Source organism: Python bivittatus, unplaced genomic scaffold (assembly GCF_059951505.1).
Source record: "Python bivittatus isolate LINGU-HERP-01145 unplaced genomic scaffold, Pbiv_v1 ctg000480_np1212, whole genome shotgun sequence".
Lineage (NCBI taxonomy): Eukaryota > Metazoa > Chordata > Lepidosauria > Squamata > Pythonidae > Python > Python bivittatus.
The window spans coordinates 76,659,456-76,681,907 of record NW_028277075.1 but is presented as its reverse complement, the minus strand read 5'-3'; the positions used below and the strand labels follow the sequence as shown (position 1 = coordinate 76,681,907).

Here is a 22,452-nt window from a genome sequence, read left to right as displayed (position 1 = left end):
AATACTCATGAGCTGATCTGGTGATGATCATGGCATTTGTAAGACTATGACTTAAAACGCTAGAATAAATGGTAAACAGCATAGATTAACAAATGAAATGGAAAACCAGTGTATGTTGTGCATTTGTGAAACTGAAAAAGGGAAAGGAAATAATACATCGTAATGAATATGGTCTGATGTTGTGGAATCAGGTTAATGAAGACATGCAGGTAAGTGAAAATGCAAGATTAATTATGAATGAATATATAATTTGATATTATTCAGATTGTGTGTATGAAAAAGGAATGCATGCATTTGTGAATGATAATAATAAAGGACCAGATATGAAGGCGCTTGGCAGAATTCTGAGGGAAAAGCATAACAGAACAATGAGCAAAATCTGGGAAGTCCATTGTGGCTTTATGTTAGGCAAGGGTTTTTCAGATCCAGGTTTTTGTTCCTTAGCAAGTCATTGAGAAATGTATGAATATGATAAAGCTAGATTATATGATGCAATACAGAATGCAGTTCTGAAAATTACTGTATCAGAAACCCAAAGTAGTTGTATCTGACAGGGAAAATGGAGTGAATTGCAAGTTAAGCATAAATGGTGAAAAACTAGTAGATGACTTTGTATACTTTGACAGAATGATTATTAAAGATGGGAAAATGGATAGAGAAATTTAAGAAATGCAAATGCTTGAAAAAAAGTAATGACTCTCTTCTGAAGAAAGTTTATTGAAAAAAACAAACATAGTTGTGTATAAGTACATGCTTCTACTCACTCTGTTAAATGGAAGTGAGAGTGGGGTATGTCAGGAGACAAATTAGGGTTCAATGCAGTGGGAATGGGGAACTTAGGAAGCACGTGTGATAAAACAAAAACTGATAGGCTCAAGAATGAATGTGTGCTCTACAGACATAGACAAAATTAACTGATTTGGGAGTCCAACACTGTGAAATTCTAAATTATTCCATTTCTTTCTGGATTACACTGAAACTCCTCCCAAACCGTGTTGTTCTAAGGCCAGTCTGGCAAATTCTGGAAGTAAATCCTTCCAACTGCAAGATGTTTAAGATGTTCCAGACATGGTGTTGTGGACAAAAGAGACTTTGTTTCAGGCGTGAATCATCCCTGGAATTGCAAAACAAATAATAGAAGGCAGAATGAATGGATCGAGATGAAGGGGAAGACTGAGAAAGCTGTGGTTGGATGGAATTGATGAAATCCTTCAAAAGAGAGAGGGGAGAAATTTACAGAACAAAAAGCAATGCATAAAAAGCTATATGGATGTGATAAAGCAAGGATGATTTCCAAGGAGAGAAAGGTATTGTGAGAAGGAAATCAAATTCTTCCCCACCCCCATGTCATCAGGAAAGTCAAAGCTTCCCATTTGTCTCACCCTACCAATGTTTATCGTAACAGCAATCAAGGCATATGATTAAATTATAGTAAGAATGGGCTCACCTAAAAAGATTAAAAACGTAGCAGAAAAAATCAAGAGTCCTCCACCCCAGCTCAAAATTAAATAACTAAAGACCTAACAGGAAGGGCCAACATTCCTTGAAGCCATAATCAAATCATAAAAAGATTTCTTCCCCGAAGAGATCTACATTCCAATTAGACAACACCAGACAAGGCAAACACAGAAAACCCCAGCTCAGTAGGGTGCCTGACCTTAGAAGGCTCCCTTCTAAAGATCTAGTCAATTACACTTTCACCAGAATGCCCCCTCCATTGGAATCCCAGCTAATTACCTTTTCTAAGAATTCCTAGAGGTTGGGTATCCCTTCACACCTTTCAAGGAACAGTAGTAGGATCTTCCCTATAGAAGGAACTCCTGGGGAAACCAGCTGTCCGTCTTGTGTATCAGGATCTGGGAAATAAAGTCTTCTCTCTCCTTCAAGCAACTCCCTGCGTGCTTTATTTCCGGCTCGGAGACGAACTTCATAAGTTTTCTTTCTAGCAGTATAAAGAGATATAATGAGCAGTGTTGGTATAAATGAGATTTATTTTTCTTTTTTTCTGATCTCATGCCTTTAATTTCTTTGACTTACTATTTTTTACTCCTTTTATGTGCTTTGTATAATGATGCTTACCCTGAAATAGTGTGATAAGTACCTGTCTGTCTGTTAATAGCCAAAACTCTTTGTCAAGTTCACTGAAGTAAAAACATTAAAAATGCCCAAAGATAATAAAATACATTGTAAAATCAAAAACGGACTAAATTCAAAAGAGCACCAAAATGTAAGGCCAATAATATACAAGAATCTAAGCACGTTTTGAAATAGAATTCTTATTTTACTTGTACGTAATTTTACAGATAGATGAAAGAGTCAGTATCCTATTCAACAAGAGGAATCCTCCAAAACAGGGGGAAAAAAACCTGAAATATTACTAGCTAGCAAAAGATTGGGACATTGACTAGTAAATTGGATTTTAGATTATATGTACCAAATTGACATCTCTTGTTGAATTCATCATTGTCATGGCAAAGATCTGCATATATTTGAACAAGGCCAGTCCAATCTAGTAACGCTGTAAATAAAACATGTATGTGTGTGTGTGTAATTCTTCTGAGAGGGCTTCAATTGAATGTGTGGAATGATTTCTTTAGTTGATTTTGGCTGGATGTGACAATATATATTCATTGTCTAGCATGAAACTTTACAGTTTGCTGATCTTAGGAGCCTGATACATTGTAACTTGAATCATTAACTACAAATCAGTAATGAAGTCAGTGGTCCTTTAAAACACTGCCATAGATTTAAGACTGAGAGCGGGTATGGTGTAGTGGTTAAAGTTCTTGACTAGGACTGGGGAAAGCCAAGTTTTAGCTGACCTATAGCCACAGAAGTTTACTGGGTGACTTTCTGATGGTCAACCTCTCTCAGCCCAGTCTTCCATACTGAGGAGTTGTGGGAGAAATTAGGAGGAGGTAACACTATATATACCGTCTTCAGCTCCTGAATAAAATAGGTTATAACTCAAATAAATGAATAAGTTTGGGATGTTGACGTAGAGCAGATGATAAAATACAAGTCCCCATCTGACCCCCGATTCAAAAGCAATGAAAAGTAAAATCTCTTTCAAGACAAGCTCAGCCCCTTGAAACTTTAACAGCAATATTTGTATCTATGTATGTATGTATATAAAATTTATATGGCCACTCATCTCACAAACAGGTGACTCCGGGTAGCAAACAACAAGACTAAAAATAATAAATATATAAAAAACTATTATTATTATTATTATTATTAAAAACTTTTAAAAAACACAAAACTAAGAGAGAACAGATATTAGGCTAAGAGCAGATGTTAATAACAATGGAGCCATCTCAGTATTTCACCAATCCCCTGGGGGCCCCAGGCCTAATGGCACAACCTGGTTTTGAGGGACTTCCAGAAAATTAACACTTCGGGGGAGCGGGGAGGATGCTCCATAAAGCAGGCCACAGCAGAGAAGATCCACCACCTAGGACCCGCCAAATGTACCTCCCTATCCAATGAGACCCGTAGTATGTCAAAATAAATAAAATAAAATAAAATAAAATAAAATAAAATAAAATAAAATAAAATAAAATAAAATAAAATAAAATAAAATAAAAAATAAAGGAAGTGATTTACTCCTGCCTTCCTCCAGGAAGCTTGTTCAACTTCCTAGTCTAACTGACAGCCCATCCAAGTATTAGCTAATTAATACTATGATCAATAATTAATACTATAATACAGTAATTATAAAATCCCTAAACAGGAGTAAATCAAACATCCACTTGGAGAAACCTAGCCAATCTTGAGTGATCTCAAGCTACCAAGGGTGTGTGGATGGGAAACAGGGCTGTAGGCTAGACTGGGAATCCTGAAAGAAGGCAAAAGTAAACCCATTCTATATGGTTGCAAAGAAAGCTACACGGATGTATCCATGAAGTCACCAAGAGTTATGCTGACTCAGAGAATTTACCTTGTAGAAGATAAATAGGGATTTATTGATAAATCTCTGGACTGGTTTGCAGTAGATTATCAACAGTTCTGATTCATATAACCACTGCACTGAGAACATTATTATTATTCCCTTACTACATACAATATTAGATTGCTGAAAAGAAGAAAGTTTGAGTAGGCAGGATCAGACATTTAGACAAAAAGCATTAACTTAGTTCAGTTTTTATAGGTGCTTGTGTTTGCACAATGTGTCCCTGCATGGTTAATTAAGCCATGGTTTATTAAATTAACCCAATGGTTTAGGTTTGAATAACACACTAAATTATCCACACTGGCTGGATTCACACACAGGAGACTAAAGTGCAAATTAGCCAACCATTTTTCAGTCTATTATATTATGCAAATCCCACCCACTAAAATCAGATTCCTAAGTCCAGAATGGACTCAAAAGTATCCTGTTCTTTAATTTCACGTGTATATCTTTTACATCAGGCTGGACAGATCTTGAGATTCTAGTGAGAAACTGCATAAATCTAACAAGCATGAAGATTGCCCATCTCTACTTATAGGATACTAGCTACTGGAATTGTATAGTCCATTTACTATACAATTGCCAAAGAAAAGAGCCTATTAAAAATCTTGGAGCTTACGGAATTGATGTGATTAAAGAACTGGGCAAAGCCCTACTTTTTCCTGGAAACAGTAGCTTGGTGCCAGGCAGCAACTTAACTATACAAAGAGAACCAGTTCATAGAAAGAAAGAAAAACAAAACTGGCAATAATGTGTCAAAGAAGTTTGCTTTGTTTCTACAGCCACTTCCAGTTTTAGAAATACACTACTCTGTTCTGCAAAGATGGGGCTTGCATTTCTCCAAAAGTTGCTAAGCTCACCATTGGCCATACTGGCTGGAGCTTATTGGAGCTGTAGTTCTGCAATATATTTAGAAGATAAGGGTTCCTCACATCTACTGCCCTCTATTTATAGATATTTTAAGAAGAGAATTCCTCTGTACTCACCCCAAAAAACTCTGTACTGTATAGTGACAACACCCCAAGGTATTCTTTAAAAAACTAAACAGTGGGTGGCTGGACTCCATGGCATTATGTGCCTTCTGAAATTTGAATATTTTGTGATTGGCTATACCCACAATGGCAACCATTTTATGAGAGCACTCAGAATAACGTGCTCTCAAAATTCCAAATGTGCCCACCAGCCCAAAAATGTTGGGGATCTTTGACCTATTATTCTCCATGAATCTTAGCAACCTGGCAAGTTGATTGTTACTTTACATGCAGAGAGTTGGGATCCCAAGCAACTTACTACGTTCATGGTGACATTTAAATTTTGAACCTTGTCCACTGTGCTCACATCCAACACTGTATTCACTGACCTAAACAACCTGGCTTAATTATAGGCTGCGAGAATATTGTATCCCAGTTCAAAACAGCAACTTAGAATCCAGGATGATTATTGTGCTTGGTTGAGGCGCTCATTCCAAAAGCTACTTTTTGACTTGCAGCAACAAGAATGAAGGTATCTATCTTGACTATGGGCAATCAGTCCCAGCTGAAGGTCACTGGCTAACCAGTAAACCAACTGACCCACTGAGTACTGGGGTGCAGGGGAGAGGAAACTAATAGCTGCCTTAATCCTATGCAAATAATCCTTACCAACAGGTTCTACTAAATTAAGTGAATCTTACTTAGGTAACAGTGCATACAGTCTAACACCTGGTTGTGCCAAGCCAGTTTGTTAAATATACAGTTGGTTTAGATTATTCATCATATGTGGCCATATTCCACCACCGTGACTGGTTCATCAATCCACCAATAAGTAAACCCCATTATACTTAACTGCAATGCATGAACTCGCTCTAAATCTATATACTTAGAAAAAAAAACACGCACTGATGAACTGAGCCTAATTTTAGAAACAAAAGCAAGGTAGGAAAAACGTTGATAAGAAGCCACTTAGAAAATATTTCTTATCAATGCCTTCAGGTTTCATGTGTTAGCTGGTTTTCCTATCAGAGCTAAATCAAGAGCTGGGAGTAAATTGTGTTTCAGGTTAAGAATTGGACGCAAAAGCAAAGGAGTTAACTGTTTCTAATGACAAATTCTTATGCCTAGAAACTGAATCATTCTCAAATAAATGTGAGGCAACATCCACTGAATTCATTGCAAGTTGTCATTCTTTCCAAGTCATGGGACTCCAGTAGTGCTAATTATTACTCCAACCCAAGGAAAAAAACAGAACATCTAAGCAACACTAGTGCCTTTTACAAAGATTTCACATGATCAGCATACATGTTTAAGTATTAGTCATTCTACTATGTCAGTGTCATCCAAACTTGGCCACTTTAAGATGAGTGGACTTCAACTCCCAGAATTCCCCAGCCACCCATGCTGGCTGGGGAATTCTGGGAGTTGAAGTCCACTCGTCTTAAAGTGGCCTAGTTTGGACAACACTGTACTATGTATATGGTTTAAAAAAAAAAAAAAAGCAGCTCCTTAGAGGGAAGCCCATGGATTGCAGAAGGACAACATTTTACAGAGGGAACCCACAAAATAGCCCAATGAGGACTTAGCATGCAAAGTAGCCACAGAAATGGATTGGTGTTGCTGGAATCCTGAACAACTGCATTCCATACTGCAACCTTTTGTTGCAAGCCCCTCCCTTAATACCATCTTTCTCTTATAGCACAATCCTATACTCAGAAATAGGCCCCATTGAACCCAGTGGGGCTTACTTGAAAGTAAGGTGTCCTATAGGACTCCCACGCCTTTTGTAATTGCACCATTTCATTGGTGCAGTTGTTCAATCTGCTGAAATTCCTTTCTCTATCTGAATATTACAGGTGCAGAAACCAAGTCATCCAACTCCAGGCACCTGAGCTTAGGACAAGAGACTCAGCCACACATCTGTACACAGCCATTGCAGCAATTAATCCAGATGTTGATGAATGACATCTTTGGCCATTCTGGAGCCACACCTCTTCTCCCTATAAAGGGCCAAGTTGTACATTATGTGACAGAGCTGTGATATTTCCTTCTGATTTTTTCCTTTTTTTTTTTTTTTGCTTAATTCAGCAATAGAAAAGGGTAACTCTAAATTAGAACAAAGAAGGAAAAGCACTGAAGAAAGGATGTTTTAATTCTCTTCCCACTTCTTCAGATGAACCTATTTTTCTACTAGAACATGAAGATAACAGCAATTTCCAGAGGGGATGTGGAAGAGAAGAAAAAAAATCTCCCTCCAAAGAAGCGCTTTTCTTAATATTTGGAGAATACATGTGGCTGAATTAAAAATATCAGGAGAGTGGATCACTCACTTATGTGCACATAATCCCAGACCAAAACATACACAGTCCCATCAGTCATGGTTTTCTCATAAAATAATCCCAAATCCCTCAGAATAGTACTATTTTTGTTCTATATCTTTTCCCTCTTCAATGGTGCAGAGATCATCCTGATGCAAAGAATTCCATTGCTAGACTCCAATCACTTTTTTAAAATGAGAACGTTCCTTGAAAACTAATGACAAAACAGGAAAAGCAGGATTAGGAACAGGTCAGGAAGGATCTCACAATTCTGTCCACCTAGCATTCCTAGCAAGAGACTCCAGTGCTGTCACATCTCAGTTCCACCATTCAGTCATTACAAGTGCCAGAACATGAATTGTTCTAGAAGTGACAGGAAGTTCATACTGAAATAGCAGAGAGCATTCCCTGAAATCCCCTTCATGGATCACTGCCTTGTCGTGGCGAAGGGGCTTGCGTAACTCAGTGAAGCCATGAGCTATACCGTGCAGGGCCACCCAAGACGGACAGGTCATGACAGAGAGTTCTGACAAAATGTCGTCCACTGGAGAAGGAAATGGCAACCCACTCCAGTATCCTTGCCAAGAAAACCCCATGGACAATGTTAAAAGGCTAAAAGATATGACACCGGAAGAGGAGCCCCTCAGGTCGGAAGGTGTCCAATATGCTACTGGGGAAGAGCGGAGGGCAATTCCAAGTAGCTCCAGAAAGAGTGAAGCGGCTGGGCCAAAGCCGAAAGGACGTTCAGCTGCGGATGTATCTGGAAGCAAAAAGAAGGTCCGATGCTGTAAAGAACAATATTGTATAGGTACCTGGAATGTAAGATCTATGAACCAAGGCAAGCTGGATGTGGTCAGAGGTGAGATGACAAGATTGAACATCAACATCTTGGGAATCAGCGAATTGAAATGGACGGGAATGGGTGAATTTAATTCGGGTGACCATTATATCTACTACTGTGGGCAAGAAACCCTTAGAAGAAATGGAGTTGCACTCATAGTCAATAAGAGAGTGGGAAAGGCAGTAATGGGGTACAACCTCAAAAACGAAAGAATTATCTCAGTGCGTATCCAAGGCAAACCATTCAATATCACAGTCATCCAAGTCTATGCCCCAACCACTGATGCCGAAGAAGCTGAAGTTGACTGCTTCTATGAAGACCTACAACACCTTCTAGAACTAGCACCAAAAAAAGATGTCCTTTTCATCATAGGGGATTGGAATGCTAAAGTAGGAAGTCAAGGAGTAACTGGAATAACAGGCAAGTTTGGCCTTGGAGTACAAAATGAAGCAGGGCAAAGGCTAATAGAGTTCTGTCAAGAGAACAAGCTAGTCATACCAAACACTCTTTTCCAACAACACAAGAGACGACTCTACACATGGACATCACCAGATGGTCAATACCGAAACCAGATTGATTATATACTTTGCAGCCAAAGATGGAGAAGCTCTATACAGACAGCAAAAACAAGACCAGGAGCTGACTGTGGCTCAGATCATGAGCTTCTTACTGCAAAATTTAGGCTTAAATTGAAGAATGTAGGGAAAACCACTAGACCACTCAGGTATGACTTAGATCATATTCCTTGTGAGTACACAGTGAAGGTGATGAATAGATTTAGAGGATTAGATTTGGTAGACAGAGTGCCTGAAGAACTATGGACGGAGGTCCGTAACATTGTACAGGAGGCAGCAACTAAAACCATCCCAAAGAAAAAGAAATGCAAGAAAGCAAAATGGCTGTCTGATGAGGCTTTACAAATAGCTGTGGAAAGAAGGAATGCGAAAAGCAAGGGTGAAAGGGAAAGATATAAGCAACTGAATGCAGATTTCCGGAGAATAGCAAGGAGAGATGAGAAGGCCTTCTTAAATGAACAATGCAAAGAAATCGAGGAAAACAATAGAATGGGGAAGACTAGAGATCTCTACAAGAAAATTGGAGATATAAAAGGAACGTTTAGTGCAAAGATGGGCATGATAAAGGACAAAAAAGGCAGGGACCTAACAGAAGCAGAAGAGATTAAGAAGAGGTGGCAAGAATACACAGAAGAACTATACAAGAAAGATCTTAATGTCCCTGATGTCCACGCTGGTGTGATCACTGACCTTGAGCCAAACATCCTAGAGAGTGAAGTCAAGTGGGCCTTAGGAAGCATTGCTAACAACAAAGCTAGTGGAGATGACAGTATTCCAGCTGAGTTATTTAAAATACTAAAAGACGATGGTGTTAAAGTGCTGCACTCAATATGCCAGCAAGTTTGGAAAACGCAACAGTGGCCACGGGATTGGAAAAGGTCAGTTTATGTTCCAATTCCAAAGAAGGGCAATGCCAAAGAATGCTCAAACTATCGCACAATTGTACTCATTTCACATGCTAGCAAGGTTATGCTCAAAATCCTACAAGCTAGGCTTCAGCAATACATGAACCGAGAACTACCGGATGTACAAGCTGGGTTACAAAGAGGCAGAGGAACTAGAGATCAAATTGCCAACATTCGCTGGATCATGGAGAAAGCACGAGAGTTCTAGAAAAACATCTACTTCTGCTTCATTGACTATGCAAAAGCCTTTGATTGTGTGTGGATCACAACAAACTGTGGCAAATTCTTAAAGAGATGTGAGTACCAGACCACCTTACCTGTCTCCTGAGAAATCTGTATGCAGGCCAAGAAGCAACAGTTAGAACAGGTCATGGAACAACCGATTGGTTCAAAATAGGGAAAGGTGTACGACAAGGCTGTATACTGTCACCCTGCTTATTTAACCTATATGCAGAGTACTGAACAACAACAATAAAAAACCTTTGAATAATTATTGGGGCCACTTTTAATGAAAATCAGTTTAGTATAGTTGTATTTAAAAGAAATACATTCATTCTGAAAATGGAATACTGTACCAGATTCTCTGTATTGAATCCAAATGGTCTGCGTATAATATCCTCAAACTGAGAAAGATAAAATAATAGAAATGGGCCTAGACTTTGCTAAACCTAATTATCCTATGGAAAGAATGTGAAGTACAGCCTATAGAAGGCTTGCAAGCTGAACCGTATTTCAGGGAATTGTTGTTGTTGTTTAGTCGTTAAGTCGTGTCCGACTCTTCGTGACCCCATGAACCATATTGCGCCAGGCCTTCCTGTCCTTCACTGCCTCCCTGAGTTTGCTCAGTTTCATGCTCATTGCTTCAGTGATGCTATCTAACCATCTTATCCTCTGCCGTCCTCTTCTCCTTTTGCCTTCAATCTTTCCCAGCATCAGGGTCTTCTCCAAAGAGATCTCTCTTCGCATTAGGTGACCAAAGTATCTGAGCTTGAGCTTCATTATCGATCCTTCCAATGAGCAATCAGGGTTGATTTCCTTTAACATTGACTGGTTTGACCTCCTAGCAGTCCAGGGGACTCTCAAGAGTCTTCTCCAGCACCACAGTTCAAAGGCATCAATTCTTTGGCGCTCAGCCTTCTTTATGGTCCAGCTCTCGCAGCCATACATTACTACTGGAAAAACCATAGCTTTGACTATGCGGATCTTTGTCGGCAAGGTGACGTCTCTGCTTTTTAATATGCTATCTAGGCTTTCCATAGCTTTCCTCCCAAGGAGCAAGTGTCTTTTAATTTCATGGCTGCAGTCTCCGTCTGCGGTGATCTTGGAGCCCAAATAAATGAAGTCTGTTACTGCTTCCATTTCTACCCCTTCTATTTGCCAGGAATTGATGTGTCCAGATGCCATGATCTTAGTTTTTTTAATGTTGAGTTTCAAGCCAGCTTTCGCACTCTCCTCTTTCACCCTCATCAAGAGGCTCTTTAGTTCTTCTTCGCTTTCTGCCATTAGGGTGGTATCATCTGCATATCTGAGGCAGCACAGCCTGGAGTTCTTTAAAAATTCAAAGAGCTATTTGTTAGAGCTGGGAGTAACACATTTGGAAGGCAAAAGACTGTGGAAGAAGAGATCCATGCCAACTGTATGATAAGGGAGATGGCTTAGGAGAAAGTAGGCAAAGCATATGGAACTACTAAATTAGCTTGACTCAGCTTTTTCCATCATGGAATTTGCTGGAGTTGTTTAACTACAACTCTCACTCAAACTAGCTAACATTGATGGGATTTATAATCCACCATATCTGGGGACCTTTCATTGGGGGGCAGGGGGAGAGTACTCCAAGCTAAGCTTCATATCTATATGGTGTAAAAGACACAATATTATATGGAGTCCCAATTCTTTTTTCTCCATGCAACCTTCTGTAACTGTTGAAATGCATCTATATGGGATAGCTATGTTGCATTTATTGGTCCAAAGGCAGCCCGTGCAAAATTGGGCTATTTCATAATAGAGAATCTAATTTTTTGGTTTTCCGTTCATCTGCTTTAATAATCTTGTTTTTCCTTAAGTTTGTGCATAGCTAAAAAAATTGGTGGTGGGGTAATCCTCTTCAGCTGTATTCTGCCAGTCTATCTGGAAGCCACCCCATGCAAAATGTTTTTCCCCAAAGAATGCCAGATTTTCTTATATAACTGCAAGAGGAGTCTTCAGTTCCTTTGAATCATATAAACAACTAAATGTTTACAGACACAATGAATGCATCCAATTCGTCTGCTTTGAAATGGCCACAAGCTAGTTAGAACTGGTAGTTATTTAATAGCTATTAAAATTCACAAGGGTGTATGTATTCCCCTTAAATGTCCTATTGCACAAACATTATATCCAGTGGGCTAAAAAAGAAAAAGTAAGAATTCCAAAATATCTTCAGCAGCAGCAGCAGCATCATTGCTTTTCTGCCCTAAGAAGTACTCTCCTAAGAATCTGTCCCAAAGAAAAATCTTTCTGCTGTGTCTCGGTATGGTTTTCTGCTCTGCCTTGGCATCTTTCCAATTGCTTCTATTAGCAAATGTAATTCACTCCTGTCTCTGCACACAGTGTGACTGAAACAATCAAACATTCTTAACAGAAAGACCCAGCTCTGGAGGGGATACCGGTTGCATCTCTTCATGAGTTCCTGTTTCAAGATTGCTCCCTTCTAATCTGGGAATAGACATGCTTGAAAGCAAGGAATGCTTGCATACTCCTATAGCACCTGACTGGCTATAAAAATGACATGCACTTTAAAATGCAGCTCATGAAAAACATGCTTTAGCTATCAAAACCAGCTAAAAGCTGGGCTCTTATTGATTCATCCCTCTCCCACTAAGCTTTGACCCTATGAATCTCACCCCTCGTGCCTTCAGTCACAGCTACATGATTCTTACCACTTCCATATATGTAGCACCACATGGTACAACTGTAGTATTTTTTTTAAAGATTTTTTTTATCCCACCTTTTTTTTTTTATAAACTCAAGGCGGCGAACATACCTAATACTCCTTCCTCCTCCTATTTTCCCCACAACAATAATCGTGTGAGGTGGGTTGGGCTGAGAGAGTATGACTGGCCCACACCCAGCTGGCTTTCATGCCTCACAGTCTCCTGGTTTCTAGCCTGGAGTCTTAACCTCTAGACCGGTGTTTCTCAACCTTGGTCACTTGAAGATGTGTGGACTTCAACTCCCAGAATTCCCCAGCCAGCATGCACTAGATCAAACTGGCTATCTTTGAAGAATTAATTTTTAAAAAATTAATTTTTTTAAAATTAAAATTCTTGTTGTAGAGTTAATTTAAAAAAAAATAGTGCATGGCTGAGAGGGAGGGTAGTAGGCATGTCCACTGTTCTGTCTGCAGTTTCTTCTCATATACACCCAAACTAATGGATATGTAACCTCTTTTTTTTAAATGCAGCTTATTAACTATTATATCCACTTGTTCCCATATATGTATTTTCATATACGTTCATTAGATCCATGTACACAGTGAATGGAATCAACTGATACAATACTGATTTCCTCTCCCCTTTTTTATTGGTGTTTACATTCATGTCTGATCAGCACTGTGTTTAGGTATAAAATACTTTTAAAATTATGACTGAACATGTGTGAACCAAGCACTTCTACTTTAATAAACCAGTTAAGCAGACAAGGACTTTAGGATGACATGTGAAATCAACTAAATGCTCATCTACCTCACAGAAAGAGAAAGGATGGGCAGCTCCTCTCCTTAGTCCCATTATTATTATTAATAGGGCCAGAATTTGACCTACCCCCCACCTTTTTTTTTAAATGAAGATTTTTAAAAATCAAGCAAGCCATACTGCCTGGTTTAGCCTTGAAGGAACAAGTTCTGCATAAGAACTCGTTGTACCCCACCCAGAGTCACTTTTTGTGAGATGGGCGGCTATATAAATCAGATGGATGGATGGATGGATGGATGGATGGATGGATGGATGGATGGATGGGGCTTACATAGGATCTTTCAGGGGAAAGAAACAATAGCATACCTTCTTTTAGAGTGGAATATGGATATGGCATTCTTCTAGAAACCTGGAGAGTTAAACTTTTTCTATGTTCCATTCTGAAGTCCTTAGAAACAGGAAAACCTTCAGTTCTTCAGCCCTGCTCAGCTGAAGAACAGGTGAGTTTAAGTACAAAGCCATGGAGGGAAAGCAGTCTTCTGACTTCCAGCCAGGGTGGAGTAAATCAGAATGGAAAAGTCTGGTCATGTTTCTCTCCTCCTTTATTTTGGTTCCTTTTCTAGTTCTTCAAGCGGTGGGCAGAGAGAAGAGAACCCATGTTAGGGAAGCAGTACTTCCATGAAGGAATCCTGGGCTCTAGGAATTCCTCAGCTGGAGAAGCCTGGGCCAATCTGCTGGTCTAATCTGACCCGCTCCTTGGCTTCAAACTGGGAAGGTGGCTGATTAGACTTTGCATTAAAATCATACTGTGTTTTAGTCTTGTTCTGCACTGTGTTTTGACTTCTTTTAACAGATGTTGTCAGAATACGTTCTAAATGCATGGAGGAAGCAAATTGTCTGGATCCCTTCCAGTCAGGTTTCAAGCCTGGACACAGGCCTGAGACAGCAGGGGTTAGGCTTGTGGATTCTAGCCTGGCCCTCTTTGATCTCTTGGCAACTTTCAAATACCATCAAGCATGATATTCTTCTGGACTGGCTCAGGTGAAGGAATCTGGAGGCATGGTGTTGCGGTGGTCTCTTCCCACCTCCAGGACTGGTTCCAGTCATGTTGGGGGCAGAGAGATGCCCTTGCTTTGTGGGGTACCACAGGATGCCTTATGTCCTTACTTTGTGGGGTGCCTCAGGGCTTGATTTGCATGAAGCTGCTGAGTAGAGTCATCCATCACCCTGTAGTTAAGTGACATCAGTATGCTGATACAGTGGTACCTCAGGATACGAACGCCTCTACTAACAAACTTTTCGGATTACGACCAGCTCCAGCCGCAAAAATTTACCCCGATGTGCGAACTCCGCCTCGGGGTACGGTCATTTTTCCGCCCTGACATGTGGTCCGCGGCCATTTTTCCGCCTGACACGTGGTCCAAGGCCATTTTTCCGCCACACCGCGCGGCACCCGGCCGTTTTCGTGTCGCGCCACGCCCGGCCGTTTTCCCGCCCCTGACGCATGGTCCGCGGACGCCAGAACGGATTAACGGTAATTACATTGAACCTTATGGGAAAATTTGCTTCGGGGTGCGACCAAATTCGGAGGGCGGAACGGATTAACCGGATTTACATTGAACCCTATGGGGAAATTTCCTTCGGGTTACGACCAACTCGGGATACGCCCAGAGTCACGGAACAGATTAAGTTCGTATCCCGAGGTACCACTGTAATTAGTTTGTACCCTAACTAATTATCAGTTATGTACTCTAGGCCAGCCAACCAGGTTCTGTCTGTGTCTGGAGGCTGTGGGAGCCTGGATGGGGAAGGACTGGTTTAGGATCAACCTTAGCAACACTGAGCGGCTGTAGATTTTGAGGCCTGGATCAGGAGATCATCCATCTCTGATTTTGGATGGGTTCAGATTATCCCAGGTAGAACTGTTCCACATTTTGGGCTTCAGACCCAGAGCTTCTGCTTGAAAAGCAAGTGGCAGCCTTTGCACAAATTTACTGTGTGCCAATTGCATCCGTTCCTGGTTTGGGTCCATACTTGTGGTCATTCATGCCCTGGTCATCTCTCATTTGGACTACTGTAATATGGTCTACATAGGACTGCCCTTGAAAACCTGTTGAAAGCTACAGCTGGTCCAGGACAGAGTGGCACAAGTAGTTATGGGCATACCAAAGCATGTAGCACCTCTACTATGCAACCTGCACTAGTTGCCAGTGGGCTTCTGGGTGCCATTCAAGATACTGGTCATCACCCATAAAGCCCTTTATGGCACCTGAGCTGGCTACTTATAGGACCACTTGCCTCCAACTGCTTATCCTATAAGTTCTGACAAGGTTGGCATGTCCTGGGTCCCATCACTGAAGTAGTATCGTGTTATGAGACTCAGAAGATATGCCTTCTTTCTCACCACACCTGCCCCTTGAAACAGCATTTCCCTTGAGATCCAGATGGCCCTGACTCTCCCTGCCTTTTGAAAGGCCTTGAAGACCTAGCTCTGCCCCAGGCATTGAGTCAAGAGTTCTGAGATCAGATTTAAATTGTTTGAATGTATGAACTGTCTTCACTGTGATGGGTGTTACATTTTTGGTTTATTAATTGTCTGTTTGTTGCTGTTTTTGTTAGCTACCGTGAATCACATGGTGAGTGGGTAGCCATATAGATTGATATAATAAAATAAGTAAATACATTCTTCAGCTTATCAGTCTTTTAGAGTAGGGCAGCCTTCCCCAACCAGATACCCTCTAGTTTTTTGGATTATAATGCCCACCGTCCCTGGACAGCATCTCCTTAGCTCAGTGAATGGAAGTTGTAGTCCAGCAAAGCTGGAGGATATCCCGACTTGGGGAAGGCTGGGGTAGGGGATGGAAGCGCACAAATGATGTTCCCCAGCTTAAGCTACTTAGACCTTTGTAAGCAACGGCTGTTCATTTAAATCCCACCTTTTGGAGCTAGAAGCATAGTCTGAAGCTGGTTCTAGATTGCCAATTCCTTATTCAAAATACAAAACTGAGCTGCATACATAAGCTAGATCAAAATTCAGGGGATTGCAAATAAGCTGAGATAAGCACATGGCAAGGGTGCTTGGCAAGGACTGCATATCTACCTTAACCTGGTAGAGAAGGCATTACAAGCTGATTTTCTGAAACAGTCTAAGAAAATGGAGGGACTCAGCTCACTGATAGAGCCTTTGTGTTGTACATAGAAGCCTTTCATTCAAGGAGACCTGCTGCCAGTCAGCAGAGAAGATAATGTGGGGTTAAAGCAGACTTTGCAGGCTGTGGTAGCTGGGGTTTCTGGGACTTGTAGATAAACCTATCTGGGCAGGGGCAGGTCAGGAAGGCTGGACTAACTCTTCATCTAAAACACCTGCATGCAAGTTATGTGTTTTGAACCCCTGGGACTCTGAAGGAGCTGAAGCCCACTCACTTTAATTGATGGTTAAACAAAAACGCCTGGAAATAAGAGGGGCGCATAAAAAAACAAAACAGAAAACAACCACGGCCTTCAGAGATGGGATGAGATCCATTTCTCACTCCACCTCTTTTTTCCAAAGAGCTTTGGCCATTTCTGTATTACCTTTTGCTACACCCATACTTTCAATAGCAGTTTTGTTTGCAGACGTAGCAAATGACAGGTGTGGCCTGGAACTAAATGTTGCAATGTGAAGAATTGTGGACTAAAGTGCTACCGATCCAGCCACATCTTCTTCTAAGGATATTCTCCTCCTCAGCCCCTGGTTTTCTGTTTCCTCCATCTGTGACACTTTTATGACACAAAGTGGCCACAGTCATGGGACTACACCGGGAGGGAAGGGAGTTCCCTATTGTAGCTCACCACCTATGAGCAATCTATCACCCAACTACATCGGCTGGTGTCTGTAGGTGAAACTGCTATGAATAGTATAAGAACAAGCCAAATGCTTTTCACAGGAGAGCAGACCCAGGGCAGCCATGTTCCCAGCCCTGCCAGCACCAACTGTGCTAGCTTCTTAAAACCCATGATGAAGCAACTTCAGCGTCAACACATTAGTTTCATGTTTGCCCAGACGTTTTTGGCTGGTTTCATAACTTCCAGCTAGCTGTTGTGTAACAGACTGAAAAAGAAACCTAAAGGCACCACGTTTTGGACTGGGTTGGAGAGGTCAGGGATCTTGCTGCTCTGCTGGTGTGTGGCAAGGTCAAGGATTTGGCAGTGCCAGCCAAAACAGTTCGGAAAAGGCCCTGCTCCGCCCATTACATCACTGCGCAATTGTCACCAGGTTTTGGCTGGCTTCCTCCACCAAGTATTGGTTTCTGAAATGCTCAAGCATCATCTCAGTCTAGTGGGGAAGCCTCCTTGATCTCTCCATAGAGGAAATTCAGACTGCCCTGCTGCCGGTAACTTTCCCCCCATTTTCCACTCAATGCCTCTCACTGCATAAAGGAACCTTCCCCCAACTGGAGAACCCAGGGGTGTTATTAGACTACGCCTCCCATCATGCCTACCAGCCACACTGGCTCGGGATGAAAGTACCAGGCTGTGGAACACAGGTGTAAGGTGTGTCAAAGTCCCTGACATGAAGAACCGATACTCTCCCTTCAGTAAATTCCTAGGGCAGCTATCAACATTGGAACCTACATACACAAATACATATCTTCATAATCTAATTTAAAACATGCAAGTTAAATATGGCCGTGTAGGTATGTCTGTGTCTTCCAACTGTGTTAGTTGCCCTTGGAATTTATACTGTATTTACAAAGCCAGGATAAAAGTTAGCCAATTAGACAACGAAGCCCTGAGAAAATATAAAAGTCTGCCTGAGAACAAGGTGTATCACAAGAGGAAGCAGGCGAATTTCCCTAGCGACAGCACTCCATTTGGGCCACTCCCTCTTCCCTCTAGCCATATCCTGGGCGGTGCAGGAACCTGGAGATAGATGCCTGCTAAGGGCAATAGGAAGCACACAGAGGCAGGCCTTGATATAGCCACCCATCATAAAGAAAGCCAGAGATCAAATTAAAATAGAGCAGCTGTCCAGTATCTCAACCAAACAATGGACCGTCTACATAGCAGCAAGCAAACCACAGAACCTCCCAATCCATATTAATTGCTGCAGTTCCTGTAAAGATTATACAGGGGATCACTGAGGAAATCACCTAGGCTTAATTTGGACAAAGTCTCCGTCCCAAAATCTCCCAATTATGTTGGCTAAATAGTAGTATAAGAGGGCCTCCGAGCATACACAGAGGGCTTCCGTCAGCACAAGTAATCGCTCACGCTCCACTCCCTCGTACAGACCCGGGGCAACCAAAGTACCACGTTTCACAAGAGGACGGGAGCTCCTACGCCCCTCTGTTTAAATATTCTACTTCCCCAGCGGCCAACCCAAAGCTCCAGGCTTGGTGGCAGCCGCCGAGCGCTGGTTTCTCTTTGGCCTTCGCCGCGGTCGAGCTCAGAACTGAAGCAAACACCGAAGTGGTTCAAACCCCCTTCCAGAAGAGAACTGCGCTCCTCTCGATCTGTAGTCCGGATTAAATCAGAAAACCCTGAGATGTTTCTCCTTGGCTCAGCCGAAGCCAGGAGAGAAGAAGAGATTCCGAAGCCCCCAGGACTCAGTCCCAGCCGACCAACCTACCCCGATAAAAGCCCACCGGCGATTCTAGGCACGGCACGCCTTAGCCACTTTTTCCAGTCCTTACCTTCGCGACCGGCTCGCAATTTCGCCCCATCAAGAACTTTCGCAGCCGCTCTACGGCTCGTCCTCAAGTTCGCAACAGTCCTCCCCGGGGAGGGCGGGGCACCCCGGGAAAGGAGCGGCCCCTGGCACGCGCCCTCGCTAGCCTAAAGTAACCCGTGGCGGACAAGGCGCTGCCTCGTCGGCTGGCCCGGGGGCGCCCCCAAGAGGTGTGGTCAGGAAACTACCGACGGAAAGTTTGTTACACGATGGAAAAACAACCGGAAGGTTCTTTAGAAGCGGAAGTGTCTGCCCAGAGGACCCGAAAATATGCAGCGTTTCTGATATACGACTGCTTTGGCCCAGAAGCTGTAGCACGTGCCCTAAACGGGTGCTCTCAGAAATGTTGGACTGCACTGCCTATCCCTGGCCATGCTGGCTGGGGATGATGTAAGTTGTAGTCCACCCAGAGAGCACCAGGATGGGGCGGGGGGGGGGAGGTGGATGTAAATACCTTTTATTTATATGTTTCTTCTCCGATTTATATGCTGCTACTTTGCAAAAAGTCTCAGAGCGTCTTACTAATAGGAAGGAAGGAAGGAAGGAAGGAAGGAAGGAAGGAAGGGAGGGAGGGAGGGAGGGAGGGAGAGAGGGAATAACCAACCAGACCCAATACGATCATCTTCCTAGCCATTGGTACACTGAGAAAAAAAGTCCTAGCAGCAACCATTACCTGCTACAGGAAGGGAACCCACCATACCACCAGTCTCCTCTGGAACAACCAGATCTTGTCAGGTTTCCCAAAGGCCAGTGGGGTTGGTGTTGAGCTGACCTTGGGTGGAGCCCAGTTCAACCATCATCTTACCTGACGGTTAGGTTCAGAATGGAGGACTGTGAAGTCAGGCAATGCATGACTGTGTTTTTCTCATAAATGTCCCATATATGAGTGTCGTCCAGAATTTTTATACAGTGAAGGAAAGTGAAGCTACAGTGTAGGATGCAGTTATAATTTGTACACATAGAGTGCATTGCTACAATATAGCTGGGTTTTTCATGCCTGTCTGCTTTGAGTAGAAACACACGAAACTCATTTTGTGTTAACTCAGATTGTGCTTTGTATAGCTCATCACTGACCACAGTAACTACTGTACTGGATTTCAGACCAGAGTCTTTCCCAGCACTAACTGGAGAGGTCAGGGCATAAACGGAAGACTTGCATGCAAAGCTGATGTTCCACTTCTGAGCTACAGTGCTTCACTCTGTTTTGGGACTCACTTCCTCACCCCAGCTTAGCAGCACAAAATCACCCCACTAACTGCTTAATGAGGACATTGGTGCCCGAGGTCATCCTTAACATGCTCCCAGCCTATTATAAAGGCAGCATCTGCTTGTCTTTTTTGTTCCACTCCAGAAGTAGTGCTTTGGAACTTCTTCTAGCACAAGCTGTACTATCTGGTCTGCCTCAAGTGCAATCATAATGACATAAGGTGAGAGGTGGGGGCCTGCCTTTCATCTACTGACCACCTAAGGCTGGCACAGATACACACATGCTCTCTGGTTCCTGGCCACTGATTTTCAGGGCTCTTTGCATTTTGGCAGGAGGAGAATCAGGATGTGCCTCTGTGCCAGAAAGACATGAATAATTTGAGATTAGAAAGTTCTGTTTGGTGTAGTAGTTAGAAGCCAGGAGACTGGGCGGTCTAGTCCCACCTTTGGCATGAAAAATCGGCTGGGTGACGTTGGGCTAGCCCCTGTCTCTCAGCCCTAGGAAGGAAACAGTGATAAACCATTCTGAAAATCCTGCCAAGAAAACTGCAGGAACCAGCCTAGGCAGTTGCCAAGAGTCAATACTGACTTGAAGGCCTAAAAAACAAACAAATGTTTCTGTAAATAAAGTTAGAGTCTAATGCTTTGCTTTGCAGAATGCTATCTTCCTATTTAATTGTTTTAATACAAAAATAGTCTTTAAAGAAAAGTCAGACGGGGCAGGAAATCTGCTGTGATCATGTTGCCTATTCCTGTTCTAAAGAGTTAAAGTACTGGATCTTGCTGAAGACAGCACCTATCGTACTTCACCCACCAAGTACTGTAGGTCCGAGAACTTGTCTTTATTCTGCCTCATATTGTAGAAAATTGAACTAATCGTTTTCTTAAGGTTGCAATAGAAAAAAAAAAAAGTATTGCCAGAGGGAGCTATTGAGCTAAACTAGAATACTTTTCAAAACTGCTACAGGCAGAATCAAACTAGTCATTATGTAGAAGTTCTATAAGTAGAACCTTTAGCAGTTTTTGCTGAAGATTAAAGCAGTGCAGAGAGATACCTGAATTAAAGCAGGGCTGTGGATTTGAAAGGGAGTTGCTATAGTCCTTTATCTTCTACTCTTTATTCAACTGCAATCTCTTCCAAACCTAGCCCTCCTCAACTGCGATTTGTCCTGTGAATCATATCATGCGGTTAACTGTGTAAACTACCATATAAGCCATGATCACAATCTATCAGGAATTTTTGAGGCTGCTTGGATTTTTAAAATTCTTTTGCCTTCCTCACTTGAAAAATTCCTTTTGAGTACAGATCCCTCATATCATATACAGTTTGATTCTGCAGAAATTACATTGTATGAGATTTCTCCATTTTTATGAGAGGTAGAAAATTTCAGAACAGCTTTTTGCACAGTGGTTCTTTTTACATAATGCCAGAATAAAAATGTGTTTTTATAACATGTTCTAAAGTAAGAAAGTCTAGTTTTACGTTAATGTCGGTATAGCATCCTTGCTTACTTATGGGAATGTCTTTTCCTGGTTGTTTCTACTGTCTTATCCAATCTGCCAAGAGAGGCATCTTACAGGTACCGTCAGCCAAGCAGTGTCAGCTGGTGGGACTCCAAAGAAGAGCCTTTTCTGCCATAGCATACGCCCTCTGGAAGATCATGTTCCATTGCTGGAGGTTTTCAAGAAAAGATTGGACAGCCTTTTGTCCAGGATGGTTATGAGGACTCCTGCCTTGGGCAGGGGGTTGGACTAGAAGACTTCAGGTCCCTTCCAACCCTATGATTCTTTGATTCTATCATAGGATCCTTCATGGTTGGTCTTCACCTTGCTGGCCTACCTGAAGACCTGGTTCTGTGCCTGAGCCTGGAGCTCCATTTTGTAGCTATGTTGAACACTTTTTATGATTCTCTGGCTGCTGTGTCTTTTGGGGGGGGGGTGTTTTATTTTTAAAGTTCCTTTTAGTAATTGTATATATTTTTATTTATTTTAAAGTTGTGCACCGCCCAGAGTCATATATGTGAGATGGGCAGCCATGTAAATCAAATCAAATAAATAAATAAATCCTCCAAAAGCAATTAAAAAAAAACATCTTGGTGGTCCTTAACTTAGCTTGAAATATCTTCAGCTTTTTCTTCAATTAATTAATTAAACCACTTCATTGTTAGTGGTGAAGTCATTGAAAAGGGGAATGGACAAGACAACTTTTTTCTCTCTCTTTGTCCCACAGACACATAACATGCATTTATTTATCCAAAAGTTTTATATGGCCACCCACCTTATATAATGTAATCCTGGGAGGC

At 41.9% G+C, this 22,452-nt stretch overlaps 1 protein-coding gene across 2 annotated transcripts in view; it reads right to left on the bottom strand.

Annotated features, from left to right (window-relative positions):
- Nucleotides 1-19,070, bottom strand: part of LOC103048315 (protein lifeguard 3) — a 43,300-nt gene extending 24,230 nt beyond the window's left edge. Inside the window, exons 1-2 of one of the 2 annotated variants that reach the window (XM_088146380.1) lie at nucleotides 18,909-19,066; nucleotides 1,738-1,942 (exon numbers count right to left, since the gene is read on the bottom strand). The gene's annotated coding sequence lies outside the window, so the exon portion shown is untranslated. Of the gene's footprint in view, nucleotides 1-1,737; nucleotides 1,943-18,908 lie in introns of both variants that reach the window. The other variant, XM_088146381.1, reaches the window with a different exon arrangement.
- Nucleotides 19,071-22,452: the final 3,382 nt, after the last annotated feature.